General features: G+C 51.7%; 1 protein-coding gene across 10 annotated transcripts in view; it reads left to right on the forward strand.

The window, feature by feature from the left end:
• Positions 1-8,552: 8,552 nt before the first annotated feature.
• The window catches only part of Spsb1 (splA/ryanodine receptor domain and SOCS box containing 1), a 134,528-nt gene continuing 115,651 nt past the window's right edge, over positions 8,553-27,429 (forward strand). For 9 of the 10 annotated variants that reach the window (XR_007593733.1, XR_007593731.1, XR_007593737.1 and 6 more), the window contains exon 1: positions 8,553-8,745. The gene's annotated coding sequence lies outside the window, so the exon portion shown is untranslated. The remainder of the gene's footprint in view (positions 8,746-27,429) is intronic. The other variant, XM_050153188.1, reaches the window with a different exon arrangement.

Consider the following 27,429-nt stretch of genomic DNA (forward strand, 5'->3'; position numbering starts at 1 on the left):
TGCTGCCAACAGCTGGGATGTGAAGTGCCCTCATGGAGCCTCTTTTTTTTTTCTCTCTCTTTTTTTGGAGGGCGTGGTATCAATGGGGCAGTGGCCTGCCTGGCAGAAATGGGTTATTGGGTAGGAGCCTTGAAGCTGGTATCTGCTTCCGCTTCTAGCCTGAGCTCTCTGCCTCTTGTCCCACTGAGACAGCCTCCATATAAGCTCTTGCCAGCCGGGAACCAACCGGTCCTACAGTCCTGCCTTCCCCACTGGGAGAGCCACCGAGACTGGAAGCCCAAACTAACCTTTCCTTCCACGCATTGCTTCTGTGAGGTATTTTACTCATAGGCATAAGAAAAGTTTTCAGTGTCTGTGCTGAATTTGAAGCTAGGTGCTGGGTTCGAAGCCACGCTATAAGTTTGTCAGTAACTTGACTAGTGGCTACGCTGTCCTGAACAAACCATTGATTTCGTCTGTGCCTCCCATTTCCACAGCCACACCAGAAGACTCCTGTGAGGATTAACCAAATGAGGTTTCCTTTTGTTTTGTTTGAGGCCTTCTCTTGTGCAGCAGGCTGGCCTTGAACTGCTGATCCTCCTGCCTCTGATTCCCACTGTCTGGGATTGCCAGGTTTCAGTGGCTGGCCCTTTAAACAAGGTTTTTCTTTAAAAATTCATTTATTCTAACTGGGAAGAACCTGGGAACTTCAACCAAGGCTTTAAACATGCCACAGCCCAGAAGCTGCCTCGGGAGTACTGGGCATGGAGCATGTCACACTGATGACGTCAGGCTGCTTTCTTCCTTCTTCGCCTGGCTGTCCCTTTGTAGACTAAGCTTATTCAGTTGAACGTCTTCATTAATCCGTCCAATACTCTTTGAGGACAGTGGGACTGAGATTGTTAAGGAAAGAGTCACTGTTCCCTCAGTCCCACCCACTGGGGCATCTTCGTCCTCCACCCTGTGACTTCCCGGAAGGGAGCAGAGCAGAGGCTTAAAAGGCACACAAGCTCCAGGTTTTCCTTCCAGGTTTTCTGCCATCAGGACTTCCACAGGGTTCCGCTGCCCTTTCAACTCAGGTCCAGGGTTGCTCATCTGTGAGTCAGGCTCAGACAACCTTGGAGCCCAAGGCCAGGAGAACCAGCTCATCCCCAGCCACTCAGCACACGTGACAGAATAAACGATTGTGCTTTTATTGCTTTAGCCGCTGGGTTTGGGGGTGGTTTGTTTCATGGCAGTGACAGAGATGTCATGTGTCACACTTGGACCCAGATGAGCCTTGGGCATTTGTGGGAGGGCAACATAGCCCCTCATGGAAGAGTCCGATGAGATTGGGGTTCATCAGAGATTCAGACAGACTGCAGAGATTGCCTCTCTGACAGGTGTCGTGAGGGAGGGCTGGGTGGGAGAGCGTGGAATCGGGTGTGATCAAGCCAAGAAGGGCAGATGGGAGCTGGGAGCCAGAGCAGAGCAGGAGAGGAGGGGATGCTCCTGGAGAGAGGCCCGTGGCTGTCGGGGTGGGAGGAAGCAGGAGGATGAAGCCATGAAGGGAGGAGTGGTGGAGCTGGAGAGATGGCGAAAGGGTGCCAGGTGCAGAGGGGACAGAAGGCCAGCCATCGAGGGCCTTGTCGACATGGTCAGATTTTGGGACTCTGTTTTAAAAATATTGATTGATTTTTTTTAAAGATTTATTTATTAATTATATATACAGCTTTCTGCCTGTGTGTAGGCAGAAGAGGCCAGAAGAGGGCACCAGATCTTAGTACAGATGATTGTGAGTCACCATGTGGTTGCTGGGGATTGAACTCAGGACCTCCGGAAGAAGTCTGTTTTAAAAATATTGATTGATTGTGAGGTGTGTGTGTGTGTGCGTGCCCACACATTCATGCATTCTGTGCAATGAATATGGAGGACAACCTGAGGGAGTCTGTTCTCTCCTTCCCCCATGTGAGTTCTGGGCATCAAACCCAGGCCTCGAGCTTGGCACCAAGCACTTCACCTGCTGAGCCATCCTGACTACCTTTGGCTCCATGTTAATGACAGAGTGGGACTGTGGGAGTTGGCATTGCAGACACCATTTCTGTTGCTGAGTGGTTGAAGGACTGAGTTCCCAAAGGAAGGAGAATGAAGAGCCAGCACCAGACAGCTGAGGGTGAGGAGGGCGTGCATACTAGTTTCCTGTCAGGGCCAAAGGCAAGGCTGTCTCAGGCTCTAGAAATATTCCTTCCTTGCCTCTTCCAACCCCATGAATATTGACAGTTTGGGTTTCTTTAGCTTCATGACAAAACAGAGAAAATCACAGCATGTACTTCCTGGGAGGGCCCTGTGGGAGGATGCAGGTAACGTGTAATTCCTGGAGGTGGTAAGCATATAACAAGTGTAGCTTGAAAGAGATTTGATGAATCTGGACATTTTAATTACTCTTCTTCCATGCTGATCTTCTCTGGAAAGATTCAGGCCATCTTCAAGGAACATTCTAGAATGTTCTAGGCTGTGTGCAGAGGGCGATGGGACCAATGCATCGAGCTCTTGGTGTGAGGTAGAACCGGAGCTGACTCAGTTTCATCCTCCATCCTTTTCCTCTTGCTCCATCCAACAAGCTCCCAGCATGCAGCAGGGCCTATGGCTCATGCCCAATAAATGCCAGTGCTGAGTGAATGAGGAAACTGATTCTTGTTAGGTGTGAGGATGAAAAAAAGTCCAGATCTGGGGGTCCGGGCTCATGATCAAGATATCTACCAAACACAGCAAACTCTGTGGTGGGGACTGGAGAGAGATCGAGTCCCTAGCTGCCAGAGGTGTCTTACCGTCTGGGGACCACAGAGTGGCTTTTCTAGATTCTTTATATGGAGCAATGGTTGTCAACCTTCCTAATGCTGTGTTCAGTACAGTTCTTCATGCTGCGGTGACCCCCAACCATAACATTATTTCTGTTGCTACTTACTAACTGCAATTTTGCTAATGTTACAAATTGTAATGTAAATATCTATGTTTTTCAATTGTCTTAAGAGGTCACTGTGAAAGGGTCCTTTGACCCCCACAGGGGTTGTGACCCATAGGATAAGAAGCACTGATATAGAGTCTTAAAATTCTGAGCCAGAGTCCCAAATAGAGGTGTTCTTGCCCAAGCTTCTAAGTAAAAGAAAAAAAAAAACCAGACCATTGAACAAATACACCTAAAATGAGACTTTTTTTTTAAATGACTTAATAAAAACGATACAGCTGGGCAGTGGTAGTGCACGCCTTTAATCCCAGCACTCGGGAGGCAGAGGCAGGAGGATCTCTGTGAGTTGGAGGCTAGCATGGTCTACAAGAGCTAGTTCCAGGTCAGGCTCCAAAACTACCAAGAAACCCTGTCTCAAAAAAAAAAAAAAAAAAAACAATAAAATAAAATAAAAATAAAAAAGATTCGTGTGTGTGTTGCCTGTATGTCTGGACACAACGGTCAATCCTGGTGCCCTCAGAGGTCAGAATAAGGCATTATCCCTGAACCTGGAATTATGGATAGCCATGAGCCACCACCTGGGTGCTGCAGACCAAACCTGGTCTTAACCACTCAACCATCTCTCCAGTCCCATGAAGTGAGTCTTCATTCTCTCTCCTACTGTCTGAATGATGCTACTTGCTATGTGTATTTGTACATCTCTGTGTGTGTGCCCGTCCACACGTGTGTGTGGTGTGTGTGTTCAGGTGTGTGTAACTTGTGTGTAGAGGCCAGAAGTCAACATTGTGTGTTATTTTAAATCTCTATCTTATATTTTGAGACAGGGTCTCTCACTGAACCCAGAGCTCTCTGATCAACGAGCCTGGCTGGCAGGAGCCTCGGGATCCTCCCGTCTTTACCTCTCCAGCTCTGGGGTACAGGTGTGCTACTATGCCCACTTTCTTACCAGGTCTTCATTTGACCAAATGATCCAGCTCCCCAGCCCTGAATGATCCCATTGCAGCCTTTCCCGTTTACATGGAAACTCTCTAAAGCCAGGGGCTTGTTCTGTTTTGTTTACCACTTACCAGTGTGCAGAACAGCACAAGAAGGTTCTGTGCAGGGCTGAGGTGAAAAAGCACAGGTCTTACCCAGTGTGCTGGATCCCGAAGTTACAATACTGGCCTGCCAGGTAAGGTGTGCCTACTGGCGCAATAGTGGCACCAAGCTTAGAGTAGTAACCACTGCTTTCTGTTTGGACCCGAGGCCTTTTCCTCAAGAGGGAACTCATTTCTGGTTCTGTAAAAAACAAACATTGCAATAGCTGTTGTCCCAGGATTCCCACAGAAGGGGTTAAATTCCTATTCTCACAACTGAGTTTAGGTTTCAGTTCTCAGAGAAGGGCAGAACAGGTGTCTCTCCCACAAAGAGCCATTTATCCACGATGCCCTTGTATTCAGGGACAAAGCCTGAGCCAGCCTCACGTTGTCTCAAGGACAAATCCAGCAGCCCCTTCTGAGTCACATCCGAACTTGCTCAGTTTTGTGCAAGTATGTCCAAAAATGATAAGACTAAACCTCAGCCATTTAAAAATATACTAATATAACTCTGCTTGTTAACTAATCATATTTGAGATGACCTAACTGTTCCCGGAATTCCCCTTAGCTGTGCTTAAAAAGAATCTGCATGTCCCTCTCAGGGTTCTTGCCGTTTTGTACTGGTGAACGACCCCACATGCATGCTGGGATATTGATAAGTGCTCTTTGCTCTTACATACTATTTGAGTCTGGGGTCTTCCTTCAGCATCTCCTCGGACCCTACACTCTATTATTCCCCATCTCTTTAGGATTTTATGTAGCCCAAGCTGGCCTTGAACTCACTACGTGAAGGATTCTGACCTTGAACTTCAGATCTTCCTGCCTCTACCTCCCAAGTGCTGGGTTTACAGGTATGCCAGCAAGGCCAGGTTTATGTGATGCTAAGCACTCTATCAAATGAGCTGAATCCCAGTTGCACAGAATGACTGTTTCTCTATCAACACCTTCTCAGAGTCTTAGGAACTCTTCAAGCCTGGGTACTACCCAAAACCTGGCATAGTTTAGCGGAAACTTTTCTCTGAATGTTTGATAGAGCTATACTGCAATCTCACATTCTGCCAGCAGGTGTCACTGTTCAACAACATGTGATGCTGAACCAGCACCCTGTTCAACAACGTGGTCCTGCACAACCCCACCCCCCCCCCATGACAAATGTAGGAAGGATGGACACACCAATTCATAAAAGTCACAAGATCAAAATCTGTGAAAGAACCAATCTAGGTTTACTTTGTGAGAGAAAGCTTAGACTACGGGTGCCCAGTGACCTACATTTATTTATGTGCCCCAGTGTTTGTTCTTTCTGTTTTGGTAGCTCTTGCCACACTTCTGTGCCTTGGATTGCTCTCACAAATCCCTGGGAATCTCTAAACGCCTCAAAACCTTTTGATTTCATCCTAACACAATGCCCTGCACTCACGTTTGTTAAATGAACACACACCTAGGAGGAGGTGCCCTTGTGAACCCTGAAAAACACACGTAGAACAGTTTTGTGGATAACAAAGCTGAATCTCTCGGGCTGAATAAAACACCCCACAAGAGTGAAGACCTGAGTTCAAATCCCCAGCATCCATGCACAGTAGGCCGTGGTTGTGATCTTCTATAATCTCATTTCGACACTAAAACTTCGAGATGGGGGGTGGAGGCTGGAGAATCCCCAGAAGCTCTGGCAAAGGCCTGGCAGAAAGGAAGCCGTTCTAAAGAGACACACCGTCTCTCAGTATGACTGTCATGACTATTGAAACAGTGGACCCCAGAGAAATGGGAATGTCCCCAGGAATCTCATGCTGGCAGAAGGAAAGGACACTAGCCGGGGGGGGGGGGGGGGGGGACTTGTCTCCCAGAGAGATTTCTCAGAGTTCCTAAGAACTCATCAGACCTCCCATGGGATGAGACTGAAGCCCTGGCAGTGATGGGCCAGTGATGCATGGAGCCGCGTTTTGACTGGGACAGCTTAGATGCTGTCCATATTCTTGGCTTCTGTCTTACCTCAGAGCCCCCAAAATGAACTTGGATTTATAAGCTCTCTCTGTCCCTCTTCCCAGTGCAACCATATGGATACATCTTCTTTTTCTGCTTCCCATGTTTAATTTGGCTCTGTTAATTGGCTTATTGAAGACAGGTGGCTGGCCTGATTTGAAACACAAGTTGTAACCCCAAGTTAGCCTGGTGTATGTAGAAGCAAGTAAGAGACCCTTGTCTCAGATGAGGTGGAAGGTGAGGACCGATGCCTGAGGTTGTCCTGACCTCCACACGCATGCTGTGGTACATTGGTACCCACATTTCCATACACCAGCAAGCACCCAAAGTTACCCTCAAAACAAACAATCCCCATAGGTTTAGTATCTTGGTCATGGACACTCAGTGGGTAAACGACAGAGTTGGAGTTTTACACTTGGCTACTCCTATTCCCAAGGACCTCGGAGAAGATGGGAGCCCATGGTCTTTTAAGAACAGCAGGATTCTTCCCTTCTGACCCCAACTGTCCAAGACATCTCAAGCTAGACCTCGAACCATCATCAGAAAAAGCAAGCCGGTGCAGGTTTGTTCCCTAGTGATCAGTCTTATCATTTCCTCAGGATTAAAGAAGTGAGCAAACTCTACCGCAGTGTCCATGATACAAAGATGTGGAGTGGGTGTGGGAGGGCAGAACTGGGAATCTCCTCCCCGTGGATCACAGGCCTGACTCAGGCTTCAAGCATTCATCAGCTGACCTTCCAACGGCGTTTATCAGCTGGTGTTACACTGTTGCGAGAACAGGACTTTGCAGCAAACAATAGCATTCCGTCCTGTTACTCCTCACAGTCCGGCCTTGAGGAGTCTGCAATAGTGCTGGCTCTCAGTCACCGGGGTCACTGCTGCATGACTTAGCATCTGACATCTAGCCTACCTTCCCGGTGTTCGGGGGGCCGGGGGAAGAAGACTATCAGTACCTAGGTACCCAACAGGATCTGAACTTAAGAGTTCAAGACTTTTGAGAACTCGTTCTTGGGGCCATTCTAATCATTTGAAATGTGCCCCCAGTCTGTCCTGGAAACTGTCCCCCAGGCAAAAGGCAAGGCCTGGAAGAATACTTTTTGGGGAACCTGAACGTATGTGGGCCCCTGGTGTGTGGCTGTCCTCCCATGCTGGAGGAGGTCCGTGGCTGCTGTGATCACTCCAGAATGCTACAAGTCTTCAAACTGTGAAAGGGCTGATGGGAGAGAGCCATGATGATCAGCCAAGGGCAAACACCCCCGAGGCACCGACAAGGCTGCCCCCCTAAATAGCTGTGGACTTAAACCTATAGGGCCCCAGAGCGGCCACATTTTCCCCTGCAGGCCCACCTTGTCCATAGCAGGTGGAAGCATCTGTGGTTTTCAAACAAAACTAAACTTACCTGCAACATAATTCCTCTGCCCTTAGGGTTGCATCTTTACCGTGATTGAATAACGAGAGTGGCCACAGTATTTATAGCACCTCCTCTGGCATTCCCTACCACCCACAGGTGAAGAGTGGGGGATTTCGTCCAGACAGGAATGTGAAATCCCCCCAGTCACCTGTGACCACTCTCTTGTGCAGTGAGGGAAAGAAAGATTCCCAGACTAGAGGTTCATAAAGGTGGAGACTGCCTGTCGCTCATGCGGTCCTAAGCTAGGGGTACTGTGGATACCCATGAAACCAGCCCCTGGGGGTTTGGAAGTCTTAAGATGCCTGCCTGGCCCGATGGGTGCAGAAAGAGTAAGAACAGTCCAGTCGAATTACGAATTAATTTATATACTGCCCCTTTGCACGTAGGCATTACAGAACCTTAAAACTCGGAGTTTAGGGCTGTGGTGGCGTGCGCATAATCTCAGCACTTGGGAGGCAGAGGCAGGTGGATCTCTGTGAGTTCGAGGCCAGCATGGTCTACAGAGTGATTTCCAGGACAGCCAGGGCTACACAGAGAAACCCAGCCTCTAAAATTTAAAAAAAAAAAAAAATCTCAGAGTTTCAAACGAATTAAGCAGGGTTTTGCTCCTGTGATTATTGTTTTAACCTCACCCTGCCAAACGTGCCCCCGCCCCCATGAATGAACCTCCACTCCCCAATGCAGGGCCTGGCACTACAGCAGCCCTCCGCAGGCTTTCCGTTATTACAATCCCGGCTTCAGGCCCAGCCTTTCTCAAAAACTCCTCCAGAGGGATGGAAGCTGTTGCTGCCGACGCCAGGGCAGAGATGCCTGGCTGCAGCCTCCACCACCCCCGGGAGCCTCCGCAGGAGGGCGGGGGCGGGGGCTGCAGAGCTCGCCCGCCCGCCGTCCCGCCCCGCCCCGCCTCAGCACCCTGTGCGCCCTGCGCTCTCGGGCGCCTCGCAGCGCTCAGCGCTGGGAAACCCACGACCTGGCCGGGAGAGTAGAAGGGCGTGGCAGGGAGAAGGGGCGGGGCACGGCATGGGCGTGGCTGGCAGGAGGCGAGAGGGCGGGGGTAAAGGGCGTAACCCGAGGGAGGGCGTGGTGTAAGGGACTCGACAAGGGGCGTGGCAGGGCGTACAAACCCCGCCCCTGGCACGTCCCTCTGTCCCTCCACCCCCCACTTTAGAGCGGTCGGTTGGTTTTTCTTCTCAGTGCACGAGTCGCGCTCGAGCGGCCCGCGCGCTTGCTGCAGTAACCAGCTCCAGGCGCTGGCGCCGGGGCCGCGGGAAGGAAACGATTTCGCTCTCTGCAGCAGCGGGCGCGGCCCGGAGCCCCGCGAGCGTCCAGAGCTCCAGGGGTTGCGGCCTCTCTGCACGGTAGGTGGCGCGGGACTCCGAAGACCGGGTGGGTGGGCGCGCGGTGGGCCTCTGGGACCCGAGGAGGAGGCAACGTGGGGACCGCCGCGCTGTGGGAACTGAGAGGGTGGGCGCGGGGCAGAGCGTGGGTATAGGGTGGGCACCCGGCGCGAAGCGCTGGCTCTGGAGCCCTGTTCGCTGTGGGTCCCTGGAGAGGGGCCGGGCGCCGCCCAGCGCGCTGCTGCCTGTGCTGCTGAGGGCGGCTCCTGGAGGCTCCAGGGTCCCACCTGCGGGGGCGGCACTGGGCGGGGGCCTCAGTGGAGCGGGGACTGTCGCGCCGTGGGATGAGCCGCAGCGGCGGCTGCTGAACGGAAAGAAGCCTGGGGCGCGATAATCTCCGGGCGCCCTAGGGTTCTGTTCTCGAGGCTGACTTTGGTTGCCCAAGTAGAGTGGACCCTTTCTGCACCGAGCATCGCGACCCTGCTGAGTTAGTTTCGCTTTTCCCGCCAGTCTGGGTTCTTATTTGCAGCGGTTACCACTGTCCCGGTCCCCCTCTTGCTGCGGCCCCGTAGCGCCTCTCTATGGGAGACCGCCTGGTGTCACTGCGCTCGGCGCCAGCCACCCCGGAGCCGCCGATGCTTCTCCCGGCAACCGAGGTTATGTCAGGAAATCGATGGAAACAGAGAAACAGGAGCAGCCTGAGTCGCTGGTGGAGCAGCGGGATGGATTGCCCCGCTCCTGCTGAGTGTGTAAAGAGTCGTTAGTTTCCAAGTTTACCAATGTGCGATGTCAAAGGCTCTGAATGTTCGTCAAATGTTGCCTTTAAAGATGCTGGCCGGCCAGGAAGTTGTGTGCTTTTGAGTATGGGCGTGCGTCCTCGTGTGTTTGTGTGAGTGTCTGTCAGTGTATCCTTGTGAATATGTGTTTTCTAAATGTTCTTGTGTGTTCACATATTTCTGTGGCATGAGCATGTGCTCTGTGTGTGTGTGCGCGCGCGTGTGCCATCTGGGGTAACCAGTGGGGCTGGCCTTTGGCTCTCCAGGCTGTGGAGTGTGATCCCCTTGCTTGTTTGGTTCTGGTAAGTGGGGTATTGCTGGAGCGTTAGCTGGCACCCATCCAGGGAAGCCCCTGTGAGTGCCATCTGACCAGGGCTCTGGCTCTTCTTTCTCTCTTCCTCTCTTTTTCTCTGAAAGTAAACTGTGCAGTGTGGTGGTGAGCTGGCAGAGGCTGCTTCCTGAGTGAGTAATATTTAATTAAATACTCTAGTTAGTAGCATCAGAAGCTGCTCATGAGCTGAGTTCTAACAGGTGTTTATAGGAACAGTGCTGGCTGTCCCCCATGCGAAGGCTTGGTGTCCTTGAAGGTGTGTGTGTGTGTGCGTGTGTGTGCGTGTGTGTGTGTGTGTGTGTACACACTGAGGTAGGATGGCCTGGAGGGAGTTAGCTTTCTTTGTATTTGTTAGATCTGAGGAGAGTAGACGGCTTTTCTAACTTCCATCCCTGGGAGGTAGAAATCATTACGCCAACATTAGTGGCACAGACAGAAGGAATCATGGAGTCGGGGAAAACACTACATCACTTAGAGAATATCCAGCTAGACCAGCCCTTTCCCAGTGGAAGCCCAGTGGAGAGGTTGGGTGGCTTACCCAAAGGGCTATGGACCAGGCTCCAGGCTCCAAGTCCTGTCCTGGCTGTTGTTGGTTAGTGTCCCCGGCACTGAGGTCATAGGCCAGGCAGCTGCGGAGTGATGAACTGGATTAGATCATTTGAACCATTTCTGCAGGGAGCTCTTCCAGTAGATGGAGGTTATCTGGATGGGAGGTGTGGAGTTGCTGAGGCCAGAAACTTTACAAGTCTTTTTCTGACTTAGCCTAGATCCCACTTAAATCATCCAGACCAAGCCCTGGGGAGAAGCCACAGCTGCTAGAGTCTCAGGAAGGAGTTGTCTTGCCTGGGGCCCTGGGTGAGGTCACTTAGGGGGTAAATGAGGCTCCCTGAGTGTGAGGTTGTGTCAGCCAGGTGGACACACCCTTCAATGGGTTCTTCACGGCTACTGCGTAAAACTGGGCCCCTCGGAGTCAGCATAGATGTTGAATTCTCCTTGCTCCTAGGAGGTGCTGCTGCTCACGGAGATGTGGGTGCACCCTTCTAGAACCTGCCATCTTCTCCTTCCTGGGCAGATGAAGCTTGCAGGCAGAGGTATCTTCACTTTAGCCAAGTCTTTGCTTCTCACCAAGTTCCAAGTTTAGTCTAGGAATTTCACACCCACTCCCTTTCGGAAACAGGGTGTGGCCGGTATGCGTGAATTGATTCATTCTCGCGTTATGGGTGTACAACGCATGACAGGTGTGCCTCAGTCTGTCTAGGTGTAAGTGCACAGACCCTGCATTCACTGCAGGCCAGGTCAGTGAGCTCAGAGCACATGGCTGTCTGACATCTAGGGCTTTCCGTGCACCCTTTTCCCCCACTGGCATCCTCTCCATCGGAGAGTCTGAGTGATGCCAATGCTGCCAGGGCTCTGATACGAGCCTTTGTCTTACTCTTGGTGGGCAGTGGCTTGAGCGATGTCCTGGTACTCTGATTGATGCCTTTCACACGTTAATGTGTCTACACTTCCTGGGAGCCCTGGACTGTGGGCTCTTTCTCCTTCCATCCCTCTTTGCCCCAGCTGGCAGGTTACGTAGTCAAGATCTGTTTGCCGTTGAATGGTGAGGTCAAAATTCCAGTCCAGACTTTAGTCACCAGAATGGCGTCTCCCTCTTCTGCCTTTCCTGTCCCCTCAGCAAGTTTGTGTTAACTTTTACAGTTTTTATTATTGCATGTTTATGTGTATATGGTGTGTGTGTGTGTGTGCAGAGGTCAGAGGACAACCTTGGAGAATCTCTTCTCTCTACTTTATGTAGGTGCTGGGGATCAAACTCAGGCTGTCAAGCCTGTGTAGCTAGCCTTGTCTGCTGAAACATCTTGACACCTTGTTAATTTTTTTTAATGATTTTTTTGTTGTTATAAAAATAAAAAATCCAAGCATGCATCAGTGGAAAGGAGAATATACTGAATAGGTCCCCACATTCCCTTGCCAGTTTCAAGGACCAACACAGGCACCTACATGGATGCCCGTATGAGCATGTGCATGTATACATACATGTTGGGATATTCTGAAGCAGAACTATGTTGTCAGTTTACCTGTAGCTACCTTTTAAGACTAACTTAAGGGGGAGAGAACTATGTTGTCAGTTTACCTGTAGCTACCTTTTAAGACTAACTTAGGGGGAGAATCGGTTTTATAAGACACCGTGTCACTCCTTATGCGGGTAAGATTTGGGTCAGTGTGAAGGTGACATTGACACTTACCTATATTCTGGTCAAGAGGACTGACTGCGCAGCCAGTCACGGCCTCCCAGCTTGGTGCCACTCTTCAGATCCTCTGGGCCGCATCTTGCTTATTTAGCCTTGTAAATGTTCTGTGCGTTGCCTAATATTAAAAAGAATGAGTCCGAGGGTCATGAGGCAAACCACATCGGCTTAGGCTCCCTTGGCCTCCCTGAAGAGTTGGGCAAGAGAAGCCGCTGAGGCACAGCCAGCTCTGCCTGCTGTGGAGGCCCAGGCCTTGTGCAATGCTGGTGCCGGGGGTCATGGCGGGCTCGGGCGGCGTCAGGGTAAGAGAAATGATTTGTCAACAAATTCTGGACCAGACCTCAACCCAAGCTTAGCTCTTCAGCTGGCAGTGCCGTCCGTGAATGGAGGGGTTCTGAGGGCCTCTGCTTCCTCCATGCAACGCCCGGGAAAAGAAGGGGAGCTCTGGGCCGCCGGGGCTAAGTGTGGAGGAGATTGGGATGTGACCTCACACCCAGAAAAGGACAACAGAGTGGGACTCCAGCGACTCAAGGTTGGAGGGCCCTGCCCGTGACAAAGTCTCCAGTCTGCCCCTCACTGTGAACCCTGCTTACCAGGTTACCTGAAGCTGCTGGCTATGTTTTGGGCCACCTTGGTTAAGCTTTCTGAGTTACTTTTCTTGTTGCTAAGACAGAATACCGGACAAAAGCAGCTTAAAGAAAGGGTTATTTCGTCATTTTGGGGAAGGTGTGGCGCAGAAGCCTGAGGTGTCTGGTCCTGTGGTGGTCACAGTCAGAAAACAGGCAAAGACGATGCTGGGACTCAGCTCACTTTCTCGTATTTCTTCAGCCCAGGAGCATCCCAGACACTGCCACTCACACTCAAGGTGGGTTTCCCGCCTCAGCTATACCTCTCTTGAAATACCCTCACGGCACCCCCAGAGGGGCGTCTCCTAGGTGAGTCTAAATCCCATTAAGTTGACCAGGCAAACTAAATATCATAGTGCCCCTATCTTGTGAACATCTGTGTCTGCTTCTCACCCCATCCCTAAGGAGCAAAGGCTCTTGCCCTTTGGGTCACCTTACCTGTGCAAGGTGACCTGCCCTCCAGAACAACTTATGTTCGCTGGAAAGAACCCACAAGCCTATGGGGATGGACTTTGTGGGTATGGGGCCATGGTGGCAGGGGGCACAGAGTTGGGTCTGCTGAACTGATCGGTGCTGAGAGTTTTCATTTAGCATTGCAGTTCTGAGAGTTATGAAGGACGCTAACAGGTTGGCTGGCTGGCTGAAACATGAAAAGCTGGCACTCTGTGTTGGAAAGGAGATGCCAAATCTCCCTGGGTTTAATGGAGGAAAGAGTCGGCAGCTGGAAAGATTGGAATTCCAGAGGGGCAGGCAGATCTCCCACTTAAACCTCACCGCCCATCCTGGGACGGTCCAAAAGATGAACTTCCCACCAGTACTCTCGGAAATGGATTCTGGAGAAGAGATCCACCACTCCTGAAGTGCTGGTTGCTCTTCTCAGGCCTTACGTGGAACCCTGAGAACTCTGAGATCAGTGGGAGTAATTGGATGGGGCAGAAGGAGGCCCAGTGGTGGCTCGCAGCCTCCAAAGCCCAGGTGGGTGTAATCAGTAATTATGGTAATGGAGGCGGGCAGAGCAGCAATCACAGGCGTCTGGCTCGTGCAGACTTATGGGGCTGGCGAGTTAATCACCATGTTCCTAGAAGTGAGATAGATGGGAAGCCTACTGCAGTCTTGACCGTGCAAGCAGAAAGCCTCTGGGGTGGGTGAACCGAAGACAGGCTCAGATCATAACAACGGAAGCGTGGCTCCTCCACTTGTTTCCAGCTCGAACCAGTTTTCAGGCCCTGAGCTCAATGACAGGGAGGCCAGGCCTACCTGAGTACACCCAGTGTCACTCGCGAAAACTTACACTGTTAATCTTTTGGCCAGGCCTCCCGGAGGCCCTTTGAGCAGGATGACTGTGCACTGGGAGAAAGGAACAGAGTACCCCGGGCCTCCTGGATGTTGCCGTGAGCGGACTTGAGTCCAGGAGACTGGAATTGTCATTGTGGTCCTCCCTTCCGACAGGGGCTGATGGAAGTCATGTGATTCATGGGTTTTCAGTTTAGATCCAACTCGGAGGGTGCTGTGGGTCCCTGAACATATCCTGTGGTTATTTTTTTCCCAACCCCAGAACGTAATTGGAGCAGAGAGTATAGCAGCTGGCAGAATCATCACATTGACTCTCTGACCTGCGGAGTCAGGGCCTGCTACGGTGACCAAAGTCAAATGGGATCCTTTAGATATGTGCCCGCCCAGGGAGATCATGCATCGGAAGCAATGCCATCCCCTTTAGGGGGATTTCAGAGATGAGCACCCCCATCAAGGGTTTGAGAGATGCCAAGGGTGACGGTCTCTCCACCCATATCCCCATGCAATTCAACAAAGGACACGCAGCCTATGCAAAACACATATGGGTCTCAGAGAATAATACTGCCCACCATTAACTGGACCAAGTGTCCACTCCAGCTCAGCTGCCATTACAGATGTGACCTTCTTGTTTAAGCAAATGCACACATCTGGTACCTGGTATATAGCTATTGACCTGGCAAATGCCTTTTTCTCCAGACCAGTCCATAAGACCTTCCAGACCTTTCAGTGGGCAAGGCCAGTAATACAATGCGTGGTTCCACCTGAGGGGCAGTCAGCTCCCCTGTGCTGTGGCACAGTTTCATTCCTGGGGACAGTCCTGCTTACCTTTCCCTTCTACCATACATCCCACCTGGTAATGGTGTTGATAATATGATGCTGATTGGATTGACAGAGCAAGAGGTGAAAACCACCCTGGATTACTGGTAAGACAGCTTCATGACAGAAGTTGGAAATAAGACCTACTGAAGTTTAGGGGCCCTTTGCATCAATGAAGTTTGTATGAGTTAGTGGTTTGAGGCATGCCGGAACATCCCTTCCTAGGCAAAGAATAAGTTGTTGTGCCTGGCCCTGTCTCCAACCCAGAAAGGAGCATAATGCTAGCAAGCAGACGTTTTGGACTTTGGAGATAGTACATTCCTCGGTTGGGTGTGTTACTCTGGCCCATCTATTGAGGGACTCTTCAAGCTGCTGGATTTGAGCGGGACCGGACTGGGAGAAGGCTCTGCAACAGATCCAGGCTCCCCTACCGACTGCTTTTGTGTTTGGGCTGCATGATCCAGAAGCTCCAGCGATCCTTGAGGTGTGGTAGATAAGGATGCTATTTGGAGCCCTTGGCAGGTCCACATGTGAATCACTGCACAAGTGTTTGGGATTTTGGAGCATGGCCCAGCTGCTATCCCCAAATAACTACTCTCCTTTTGAGCCTCCCTTGGCATGCTGCTGGGTCTTACTGGAAAGCCAACCTTTGACCATGGGCCACCACTTTGTCATTTGATCGGAGCTACGCATATGAGCTGGTGTTATTAGACCGCCCTAAGCCATCACGATGGATATGTACATGGGAGCAGTCTATGATCCAGCAAAAGGTATTTTATATGAACCTGCGTGGTGCTGAAGGCTCAAGTGTGTGTCTGAGTAGACGGAAGACATGTAGCTAGATATATGTGTCCAAGTAAATGGCCCCTAAAAGATGATCTCAGTAAAGGGGATGTTAGTGTTCAAGTGGACAGGGATGATTTGTTTTGAAGATAACTGGCCAGCTTCTTTCCTATTGCCCAGTGATGTCCTAGAGTAGCCGTGGTGCCAGAGAAGAACGCTGCATGAGAAACAGACTGACTCTTGGGAATTATGTATGTAACATGCGTTCATGGTTTGTTTCTGCCTGGTGAAAGGGGCTGGCAGCTCCTGAGGAATGACATGTGAGGTTGACCGCTAGCTCTGCATGCACAGACATGCATGCATGCACACATCCATCCATGAAAGTGCACGCACGCACGCACGAACGAATACACACGGCGTCTGGTGAGGAGGCTGGAGCTGGAAGGTCAGGGGAGGTAGTTGTCTAACCCAGACCTGCCAGTTGGGAGGTGAGCTGGCAGCACTTCTGGGGTACAGTGGGCAGACTTTGGGAGCTCATTGGACATGGAATGTTAAGAAGGCTGAAGAGCTATCGGTGTTCCCGAGAAACCCAGCTAATTAGGTCATAGCGGATCCAGAGCCTAGAGCGAGGTCTAGAGACTAGGTCCACGGAGGCCTTTTTATCCTGTCCTGGTGAACATGGCCCAAGTAGACCTGTCCACATAGACAGGAAGACTTGGGGTTAGAGAGAGGCCTGGACTAGCAGCTAGGAACCAGAGCTTCTTTGTAAGGAGGTTTCTCTGCAAACAGATTGCATGGCATGAGGTGAGATGCCACGGGGAGATGGAGCCATGTTGGGCATCTTCTTCCAGAACTGGGCAGACCTGTGGTGGCTTCTCAGGCTGGGTGTTCCCTCCTGGTGCTCCTACTTGGGACTCCATGTCTGGGGAGTGACCACCCTTGAACATCAGCAGGTACTTGCTACCTGATGTGTGTCAGGGCCTCTAAGATGAGTATCAGAGTGTCCGAGAACCCTCTGGAAAACCTTTCTGTTTATGGTTTTATGCTTCTGTTTCCATTTTAAAAATTTTGAGAGAAAACTATAAAATCGACCATCTTAACATTTCTTCTTTCCAGTCTTGGGGATTGAACCCAGAGTCTTGTGCGTGCTGGGGAAAAGTTCTACTACTGAGCCACACTTTCAGCCCCTGGGTGTTTGAGACAGAGTCTTGTTTTAGCTTAGATTGACCTGGAACTTGTGATCCTCCAGCCTCAGCTTCCAGGGTGCTGGAGTTACAGGTATGCTCAGTTTGTATGATGTAGAAATAGAACCCAAGTCTTTGTGTATGCTGGACCAGTACTCTACCAGCTGGGCTACATCTCCAGCCAGGGGGAAGGTGGCTTTGTGGTCCACAAGTCTGGGCGCCAGAGAGATATGGCTCTGACTTCTTGGCCTTTAAGCGCCTCTCCAGCCTGGTCCTGGAACGAGAGGAATAACACCAGTCATGGCCCAGCCTCCATTCAAAGGTCTCTGGACTGTGGTCAACACTCTGGCCTCTGCCTCCTAACTTCCTTTACCGTCCTAACCCCCCTAAGCCTGATCCAGCACCCTTGTCAATAGACCTACTCAGCAGAGGTCACCAATGACCTGTCCCCATGACCCACACACTTGGGGGTACCCTTGCCCTTCCCTATGTTAGGGCTTCCTGGCCCCTCCTTGGATCTCTCCTGCTGCTACCAGACCCTGTTTGCATCACTGCTGCCTGGCACCAATCCCCGACCCTGAGACCTTCCTGTTCATCAACTGGCTTTTGGTTGCTGTGACAACTATGTGTGAGAAACACCCCAGAAAAAGACAGATGGGTTTGGGGCTGGTGGTTTCAGATTTTGTAGTCCATGGTCACTCAGCTCTGCTGCTTCTGGGCCCTTGTGAATTTGCACCTCTCATGAGCAGTAGGGCATTTGACGAGCAAAAGTGCACACCTCACAGCCGCTGGGAAGCGCAGAGACTGGCGTGCGGACAGCTACACCATCCTCTTTCCGTTTCTTCCTGACAGCTTCTTGCAGTCTTTCCCCACTCAGTCCGGCGTTCATTGTGGGCTGTCTGAAGTCCCGGCTTCTCTAGAGGTGGTTCTGCTAGAAGTCGGAATCCTTGTCAGGTGCCTCTGCCGGGCTCTCTGCTTGCCTCCCTCCAATGGCCCTGGGAGGTAGATACTGCTGCCCTGTTTATGGGTGAGAAGAGCGAAGTACAGAGATGTTCCCTGAGCTGTGGACAGCTTCCAGGTGCCTGGTGGACCCCAGGAATATGTGGAGCCCAGACACATGTGCCCATGAGGAGGATCCTGCCAGGCTGGGGAGTTTTCTTGGTTGGCGCAGGGAAGCTGGCCCTCATGGAGAAGTCTTAGAAGTGGCTGCATTACTGTATAGCAAGGTGGCATTCTCTGTCAGGCTCGGGTCGTTTGTGGGCTCAGGGTGCTCTTGTATCCGTCTTTCACCATCTCACCTCAATTTGTTTCTGAGATGTGTTGATTGATGGAGTTTTTTTTTTTTTTTCTTTCTCAACTTGCCTGTTTTACCTTGCATATAAAATAAAACATAGCAAGTGGGGATCCTGGACAGTGTCTCTCAGAAGACCCAAATTCAAATCCCTGCTCCTTCCAACTGGCTGACTTCCTGAGTCAGGTCATCAACGCCCCCTTGGCAGCGCTGCCGTCCGCCGACCAAGGCGTAGGTGTCTAGTTGTGTGGTGTCGCTCTTGCCTCAAGTCTTTCTCTTGTGGGGTCTGTGATGATAAGATGCTCCTGCAGCTGTTGTGGGCGGCCACGGAGGAAACCAGCTGTCAGAGGGGTTCGTCCGTTAGGGGATCACAGAAAGCCTGCAGACCCAAAATTAACACAGGAGTCAGCGAGTGCTAGACTTTGTGAGGAGTGAGCCCTACCTGTCCTTTGCTCTGTGAAACCCTTCAGGGGTTTCTGAATGAGCCCTGGGGACAAGCAGAAAGCTCGCAGAAACGGTCATGTTGCTTGAGTCCTCTGCAAAGGAGGGAGACCTTCACATGCTTTCCGGATCCCAAGCTCTCCTCAGTTGGGCGATTTTAGGGCTCACAAGAACGGTTGGGAGGGGAGAGCTTCCTAAAGACACGCAGCAGTGTTCAGTTTATGGTAATTACCTATAGGTTTTATATATATATGTGTCGGGGTTCCTTTGAAAAGGCTTTCCTCAGAGTGATGATCATTGCTCTGTCCTATGTGTTAACTCCTATGATCACCCCCCCACACCCACACCCACACCCACACCCACACCATTTGCCCTTTAAGGTCCCTCAAAGCCAGCCTTCCTGCCACCAACCTGCTTTCAGGACTGTCTGGAAAGCTCAAGATAAAATGAACACCCCCCCCCTTTAAAAATTCCTTCATCGTTCAACCACTGTCCCCTGAATGCCTGCTCTGTCCAGGCCGTCCTGGTGTCTGCACCGAGGGAGATGCCCAGACAGAGCTAACCCGGAGGTCGCGTCTGAGCCGAGCCCGCATGACTGGCTCTCTGTCTTCCCTGTAATGGTCTTGCCACAGCTGAGGTTTGCATTACGGTCAGACGTTCACCTCGGAGACTGGCACCCACAGATACCTTTAGTCCCCTGCCCTGACACCAGTGTCCAGGACTCCTGCTCACTCCCTTCTTCAGCAGGCATGGTCATCCTTCTAGGAAGGCCATCAGGTTCAGGAATAGCACTGGGGTTCTGAAAGATCAGAAGGGCTCTGGGGCCTTGGAGGTTTACACCTTGCATCCCCTGAACCTGCGTTTTTGGACACTTTTCCCCAGTTCCTACAGAGTCTTGGGGCCATTTGAACTGGAGGGGGGGGGGTACTTGAGCAGTTTAGGGGTCTCTACAAGATTAATTATTTTTTTTTTTTTTTTTTTTTTTGAGTGGTAGTTTGCACTGCTCAGCATGGATTTGGAGTCCATCCCCAGAGAAGCCGACTCTGAGAAGCCATCTCCCCCCTTCTCTGTCTCTGTCTTCTGTCTGAAATGCTTCCAGGAACCTGGCAGGAATCAATAGACGCAACGATACCAGGGCCAGGCAGGCAGTGCCCTGCTGTTTCTGCAAGTTGCTGGGTGTCAGGTGTGACACGTGACTTCACCTGGCGTGTTTTGAGGGTGCATGGGGTGCTATGTCTGTTTCTTCTGAGAAAGTGGGTTTAGAGTAACCCGAGGAAAAAGAACTTTCTCTTTGGTACTGAGCCGTCTGTCCTTCCCCTCCAGCCAGGTGAAGCAGCTGTTCTTAGACCTGGTAGAAACCAGGGCTCTATTTCTCTCTCCTAAGCGTGTCAGTGAGTTGAGACTCACGACCCTTCAGGAGGATCAGACTTCCTGTTGGTGTAGCTGGCTCCCTGCTGTCTTTCTGAATATTTTATAATGTGCACAGCACATGCTGTTAGCACATGCCACCGTCTCACAGGGCCCAGTATATGCAGTAGGACGTAGTACAAGCCGTGGTTCTCAGGTCTTAACTGTGGTGTGATTTATGAGGCATAGTTTGCCTGCTCTAAGTGTCCACGTTGATTTTTAAGACATAGTACACAGGTGGGTAGCCATTGATGCGCGCTCTCTCTCTCTCAGTGTGTGTGTGTGTGTGTGTGTGTCTGTGACAGAGACAGGGTTTCTCTGTGGCTATGGCTATCCTATAACTATCTCTGTAGACCAGGCTGGCCTTGAACTCAGAGAGATCCACCTGTCTCTGCCTCCCAGTGCTTGGATTACAGGTGTGCGTCACTGCACCTGGCTTCATTAACATTTATGAGTCCGGTTTCTCCTCACAACGGCAGCATCCTTGCCAGCGAGGAGAGTCGGGGGAGACAGTGCTTGGCCGCTGGCTGCGGTCCAGGTGGGCACTAACGTGATCTCTTGGACAAGCCACTTACGAACTAAATTTTATGTCACTTGAATAGTATCACTTTGACTCATCCTGTAAAAGTGGCACAGCTTTGGAAAGCCCCCAGGGAAAGCTGTCCCCAGGATGTGACCAAGGGTGGCATGTGAAGATTGTCCACGCTAGACCCATTGTGAGTTTGGGGTGGTCCTGGGTGTGAATCACTTATTTCCTTCCTGGGCTTAGGAAGGAGTCCAGTTCTTTGGTGCAGAGGGAGCATCTGTGTCGGATTTCCTTCTAAGTCTTCCCACTAAACACAAGATGCAGACTCCTCAGTCTGTTCACAGACAGCTAAAAACAAGCCAAGTGCTGCACATGGAGGTGCATGGCGTGCCTGTAATTCCAGGACTTGAGAAGCTGAGGCAGGAGAATTGTAAATTCTAGGCCAGCGTGGACTACATAGTGATCCTGTTGCCAAAGAAAAGAAAAGAAAAAATCAAAATCGAAAGCTTAATGGAGTCACATAAGAATTCATGCTGACACAGTGATGTGGATGCAAGCAGTCCCTGTTTTGTTGTATGTTTTTTTTTTCATTTTTTCTGTGTATGTGTTGTGAATGTGTTTTTATTGCGCATGCACACATGTGTGTTTGCGCGTGCAGGTGTGCACTCACGAGTATGTATGCATGTAGAAGCCTCAGGCTGATGTTGGGAGCCATCCTCCATCACTCTTCCACGTTATTCCTAAGTCAGTTTCCTGGTCAAGCCCAGACTGCACCAATCTGGCTAGTCTTGCTAGCCCATTTGTTCCAGGGACTCCCTGTCGTCCCCTTCTGAGGATGCCATGACAGGTGGGCCACCATGCCCATCTGGCATGTATGTGGTTTTGGGGACCCAGGCTCTGATCCTCATACTCCCCCATCCCCCCTAAGCCATCTTCCCCAGCCCCCCAGTGTGTCCTCACCCTCTGCCTACCACTGAGCTGGAAGCCAGTCAGGATGGGGTTGGTGAGACTCAGTCACTACAGAACCACAGCACAGCCCTGCGGTGGGGTGTGCCGGGCTGTGTAGGGAGAGTTTCTGGCGGAGGGAGACAAAGGGATGGATGATGCACATGACTGGGCCCAGGTTAAGGAGGAGGTGGGAGAGTGAGTAGCAGCGGGTTCAGCTCACCCACTCCCGATCCCCAGTGTGTGGCCCTCAGCAGAGCGACACCAGCATCTCAGAGAGGTAAGGAAAAGATCCCGAGGCTTGCACTTTCCCCAGACAGCCCTGGACATGTTTCGTGGTTCTGCTGGGCTGTCAGCAGATCCAGCCACGTCCAGCGAATCTTCCACATTCTCATGAATACCTAGAGCAGCTGCCGGCTGGGAAAGCTGGAAGGCTTCTCACAGCTACCCTCGGTCTTTCCTGGTAGTCAGAGCTGGGAGCTGACATCAGTGATTTACTCTTCTGCCTGTCTTCTGCGTGTCTACAGGGACATCAGCCAGAGGTGATGCGGACTTGAGTTGGTAACCAGGAGGTAGAGGGAAGTGGGGGAGGGAGCAGGGTTCTCACACTTACTTCTGCTCTTTGTCTAAGAATTCACATTAAAACAAAACTGAGAAAATGGAGGCCTCGCTGCTGGGCTTCCCTTGTAGTGCCACGTCTTTCTCTGAGAAAAACCAGCCCTGAGCGTCAGGCTTTAATTACCTTCCCGAGGGGCGCTTCCTGTGGATATTTCTAGTGATGAGTGGCTGAGACTGAGCTCCTAAATAAAATTAGGGTTTTAACTGGGTCATAAGCTCACATGCTCCCAGAGGCTGGGGAGGGAGGCGGCAGGGCATCGGGAAGACGGAGGCAAAGAAGTGTGTGTCCTGGCTAAGGAGTAGCTTGACAGTAGAGCCCAGTGGTGTGGCAGCGTTGCCAAGAGTCTAGATTTGATTTTTTTTTTTAATAGAAACTTTGACACAGATGATTCAGCGAGTTTTGTTTGAGAAGTGCCCAAACTGCCCTGGTTGGAAATACTATCTCTACGATGAGATGGAGGACAAGACTGGGGAGCCCATGGGGTCACACAGGGTCCAGAGCAGCTGAGATGGGAACTGTTTCTGCACCTGGTCCAGCCCCTGCCCACTTGCCCAGGTTGCATTGTGGGTAAAACTGAGAACTGACTCAGCAGATCCTCCTGCAAGAGCTGCATGCTGGCACTGAGGGGACAGCTGCCTACTCATGAAGAGATGGTGTTTGTGTGATTGTCTTCCTGGGTACCCTGCACAGAGCCTCTCAGGTCGGGTTCTCTCAGTTTTGGGGATCTAATGCACACCCCTGGTAGATAATCCATTATCTTTACATTACAGATAAGCAAGCTGTGACCTGCTGAGGCTCCACCCCCTCTGGTGGGTGGGATTTGAGTACAAGTCTGATTCCCCTGTCTGCCTGTTAAATAAGTACGCAGTACTCTGTCTGGTGCCAATGACCTTGCCCCTGGGCCATGGCTGCGGTCTAATTATATCCACTGGCAGACATCATCACCCACCACTTGAAGAGCACTGGGATTGGAGGTTGAGGCCCCCCCTTGCTCCTCTCCTGTTGGGAACCTAGGGTACACAGGCTGCCCCACCTCTGAGGGCTGCTGACTAATTCTCTTTGCAAAGGGTTGTTTCATAGGCTTGCACTTCCAGTAACCACGTGGGTGGATTTGTTTCACTAAAGGGGAAAATGAAACAAAACAAAACATGGAGGGGTTTTCTTTCCCAAGAAGAGGACTCGGTGGCTCAGGGCATCCTGGTGCGTTTCTGCAGCCAGCAGGGCCTCTTGGCAGCCCGCTCCAGGGAGAAATCGCTTAGTCATTTGCAAGCGGATCCAGGTGCGGGGAGGTCAGGGAGGTGGAGGGGCTGTGGGGCACTAGAGGCCCTGCCCTGCCCAAGGAAACATAACAGCTGGGTACTCCCTCCCGCTCAGCCCTGCCCCAGACTGCAGGAGGAGAACTGGGCAAAGAAGAAGGTGGCAGGTGAGACAGCCACCCAGACCCTTGGGGCTCATGGCACTCCCAAGGGAGGTGGCCTGGCAAGAAGATGCGCTCAGCTGATGCAGGCCAGCTAGCTACCTACTGCTGTTGGAGTAGTTTGGAGACGGGGGAGGGGGAGGATGCCTAGGCTGCTTAGGTTCTGCTGGAGAGTGTACAAGGCCAGTTCCAGGAGAGACTGTGTGTGTGTCCACATGGATATTTCCACATAGCTTCATCCATGGCATCACTACACCTGGTTGGGTCCAGGCACTATTAAAGCAGAGCCTACTTTGGTGCTGGTATTGGCAGGATGCGAGGAGCCTCTGCTATGTCCTAATCTAAAGGTAGAGCCCCTTTTAGTCGCCCTACAGTGAGGGAGCACAAGTGACTGCAGAGACTGATTGCTTGGGCGGCAGACATGGGAGGTTTGGTACCCTGTAGCACCTGTGTGTCCCTGTCTTAGAACACGGGCATAAACAGGACACACAGGGGCCGCTCCTAGTGCAGCGGATAGTTGCTCTTCTCCAGGGTGGCAGCCTCTTGTCTGGATGAGGCCACAGGGGAAGCTGGGTTTAGTCTGTGTGTGGAGGAGGTTGATGCTGTTTTGAGCTTGGCTGGGAGTCAGAGAGATGACTGCATTCTAGCGTTGGCACTTCCTGCTTCTGTGACCTGAGTGTGCTGGTCACTCTTCTGAGCCTCCAGTTTCCCCCTGCGAAGTGGGAGTGTCAGAATGCCCCACAGAATGGGATGATACATGTAGGTGAGTTGCCTGGGGGTGCCCTACCTATGGAAATGAGGCAGCTTATCATAAAGAGGGCGGATATCCAGATAACTCTCCCCAAATATAACACAAGTGGAGGTGGTAAGGGCAAAGGGACCAGCAGGGTTTGGGTTGAATTTTAAAGGCAGTGGGATTTACCCAGGTGACTATGGGAAAGCTGTGTGGGGGCCGTGTCTCTGACACTGGGTCTTAGGTCTGTGAAGGCTGAGCGAGGGCCGTGCATATGCAAAGTCTTCAGGGGTGTACCTAGGACTTGGATAATCGGTGCCTGAGAAATGTCATCGGAGAAGGCACTATGATGCCTGGATTTTCAATTTGATACTTGGGAGGCACGTGCTTGTCTGTGCGTGTGAGTGTGTGCGTCTTGTCTGTATGTCCGTCTTTGTCTCTCCCTTCCCCCTACAGGTCGATTGGTTCCTCGGGTCTGAGCTTTTTATTCTTCTCCGACCTCCCATTTATCACATTGCATATTAAGGGTGTCTGTGTGCCAGACTTGGCCATGAACCAGTCCCCTCCCCAGCCATAGGAAGCAGAGTGGACAGTTGTGGGCAGTGACAAGCCAGGTGGAGACAGGAAGCAGCTGCACTCTTTCCCCGTTTCCGGGCAGGTTAGGGAAGCATGGTGATTGTTCTGGGAAGCTCAACTTGGACAGCGCCTGGGTTTCCTGTGGCCAGTGAGCGTGGAGCCTTAGGGCTGAGGCAAGGTGGGCGTGGGCATTGGAGGCTTATAGTGCCCTGCCAGACCCTCAGCTAAGGGGGTGGCTGATGGTGATAGACTCCCCCCACACCCATGCCTATTACTGTGCCTTCTCTCTGACTTTCTTGCTTTCTCCCTTGGCAGCATAAGTCCTGCCCGAGAGGCAGTGTTTGCAAGCTCTCTGGGTAGCAGGCAGGAGAGAATAGAAGTACTGGTGTAGCCGTTCTCTGCCATGCTCTTCTTCGTCCCCCCCCCCCCGCCCCGCCCCGCCCCGCCTTCCCGTGTCCTGAAAACACTGTGAGCTTTGGTTCTGGCTTCTCACCTGGATCCTGGACAAGTGTCTGTGCTGCTTTGAGCCCTGCCTTCCACAGCTGTTGATAGGGGCGTGAGGCCCTTCTGCAGAACCACAGCTGGACTGAGCATAGACACAGATGTGTGGCTGATGCCTGTGGGCCACTGTGCCATTGTTCAGACAATTGTACCTTTGTGAGTTGCTCTGCCAGACTCCAGATGCACAGCTGGACAAGGCAGGGTTCTTGGCCCTAAGGATTGGCCTTCCCTGGTGGGGACAGTCATATGAGCTGGAGATTAGAACGCAGTGTAACTGTGCAGAAGCTACCCTGGCAGGAGCCCAGCCTGCAGTGGTGCCCTAGAACAGGTCCTAATGAGGAGTCAGGAGTCAGGAGCTGCAGAGGCAGAGTCTGCGGGGCAGCAGTGAGTGGACCTATGTAAGTCTCCCAGGCCACTGATCACCTGACAACACCAGCTCCCTTCAAGCTAGCCCCACCACTCGGATCCTGGAGTGCAGACCCCCTGCTCTCTTTTGAAGCTGAGTTGATATAAGGAGGTGTAGGGGCCCCCTAGATCATGTGGCCCAGGCTTTCTGGGGACAAGGCATAGAGACTGGATGTCCAGGTTGCATCTACTACGGTTTCTTTGCCTCCTTCCTGATCTTTCATGGCAAGAACTTCCTCCTACAGATAGGTGTGGAGATCCACTACTGCTCTGTGTTGTTCTTTGCAGCAGTGTGGGGAGCACTCTGGGAGAAAGACTAGAGGGTCATGATTAGCCATCGCTGTCTCGGGACAGGTCTGCCCTCTGCATGTTAGACACATCCACTGGTTTGGTAGCCAAGCCAGAGGCTTAGTCCCCTAGAAGACTTCGCCTCCTCTCAGGTTCCTTCCACCTCTGCCTCACCTCAGGTGCGTATGGGTGTGGGGTGGCCACAGGAGCCCCTTTGTCCTCAGGCACGATCAGTTTGTTTGGCATGCCTCAGTTAGTCCTTATAACATCGAGAAGTAAGTCCCCACTCCTTCCGTCTCTGAGTGTTGTATGCGGAGGCACAGTAAGACCCTGGAGAGCCGAGAAGACCCAGCTAGGGCTGTTGATCACTCTCCCTCAGTATCTGCCCCGAGGCCCCAAAGGAAGGGCCAGAGTACACTTCAGGTTCAGACATGGCTTAAGCACTGTCAGAGTTGCCCATGTTATACAGTAGCTGGGACATGGCGGCTGCACATGGTGGGTTCATGGTAGAAATGGAAATGAAGGGCTGAGCGAGCGAGTGAGCAAGGCCATCTCTTCACTGATGATGGAGGAGCTAGCACCTTTGATCTAGCCAGGTCATGCTTTATGGATGTCCACTGACTGGCTCCCAGGGGCTCCACCCATCATGTTCTGAAGCTGCTGTGTCTAGAACGGTGTCTGGCTTACCGTGGGATTGAGTCCCTCGACCTAGTACGATGGACAAGGTTGCCTTGGCTCTCTAGCTTTTGCGTTGCCCCTGAAGGATCAGGTCTGTCTCCTTCCTCCCCAAAACTGGCCTCTCCCCACACACACATCCCCACCCTCCTCCTGAAGGTGGACTGAGGGCGGATCCCTGCTCGGCTCTCCCCACACAGGCTGACCATCTTCCTCCTACAGGGCCGCTGAAGGCGGACTCTGTGTGTCTTACTTCTTCATGCGGGACTTTTTGTTTATCTCGCTGGTGGTTTGGAGACCGTACATCCTGGGGTGAAATGAGAGGGACAGAGTTCCAGTAGACTCTTACTGTATAAGTTCAGTGAGGCAGGAGGAACCAAGCTTTACCAGGTTTCAGGGGAAGCCCCCCCTCTAAAAACAGCCCCCCCCAATTCCTATGAACTCTTTAAATGTCTGAATTCCTGAGATCCTCACTCCCACCCGCTAGGCTACAGCAAGGGGAGTAACCTTGGCCGTGATTCTAGGGACGGAGGCAGCAGAGTAATTGCTGTTACTGGAAGTAATCTTATTTCCTCTCGGCCTTCTCTGTCCCACTAGAAGAAAATTAAAAAAATAAAAACGAAATCAAAACAAAACAAAAACTTCCCCAAAACACCAAGCCGAAAGAATTCTTAAACCTCCCTAGTTTAGTCTGCGTGGTTGGTCGGGAAGGGCCGTGGATGGGGGGGCGGCTTAAACATTTGCATTCCTGGGGCTTAGCTGGCTCTTTGGGTGTAGAGTTTCTGGGTTAGTGGTCCACCAAGATGGAGTCAGAGCTCCTTACAAA

Source organism: Alexandromys fortis, unplaced genomic scaffold, assembly GCF_014885135.2.
Source record: "Alexandromys fortis isolate MF-2015 unplaced genomic scaffold, M_Fortis_MF-2015_v1.1 scaffold_88, whole genome shotgun sequence".
NCBI classification, from domain to species: Eukaryota; Metazoa; Chordata; class Mammalia; order Rodentia; family Cricetidae; genus Alexandromys; species Alexandromys fortis.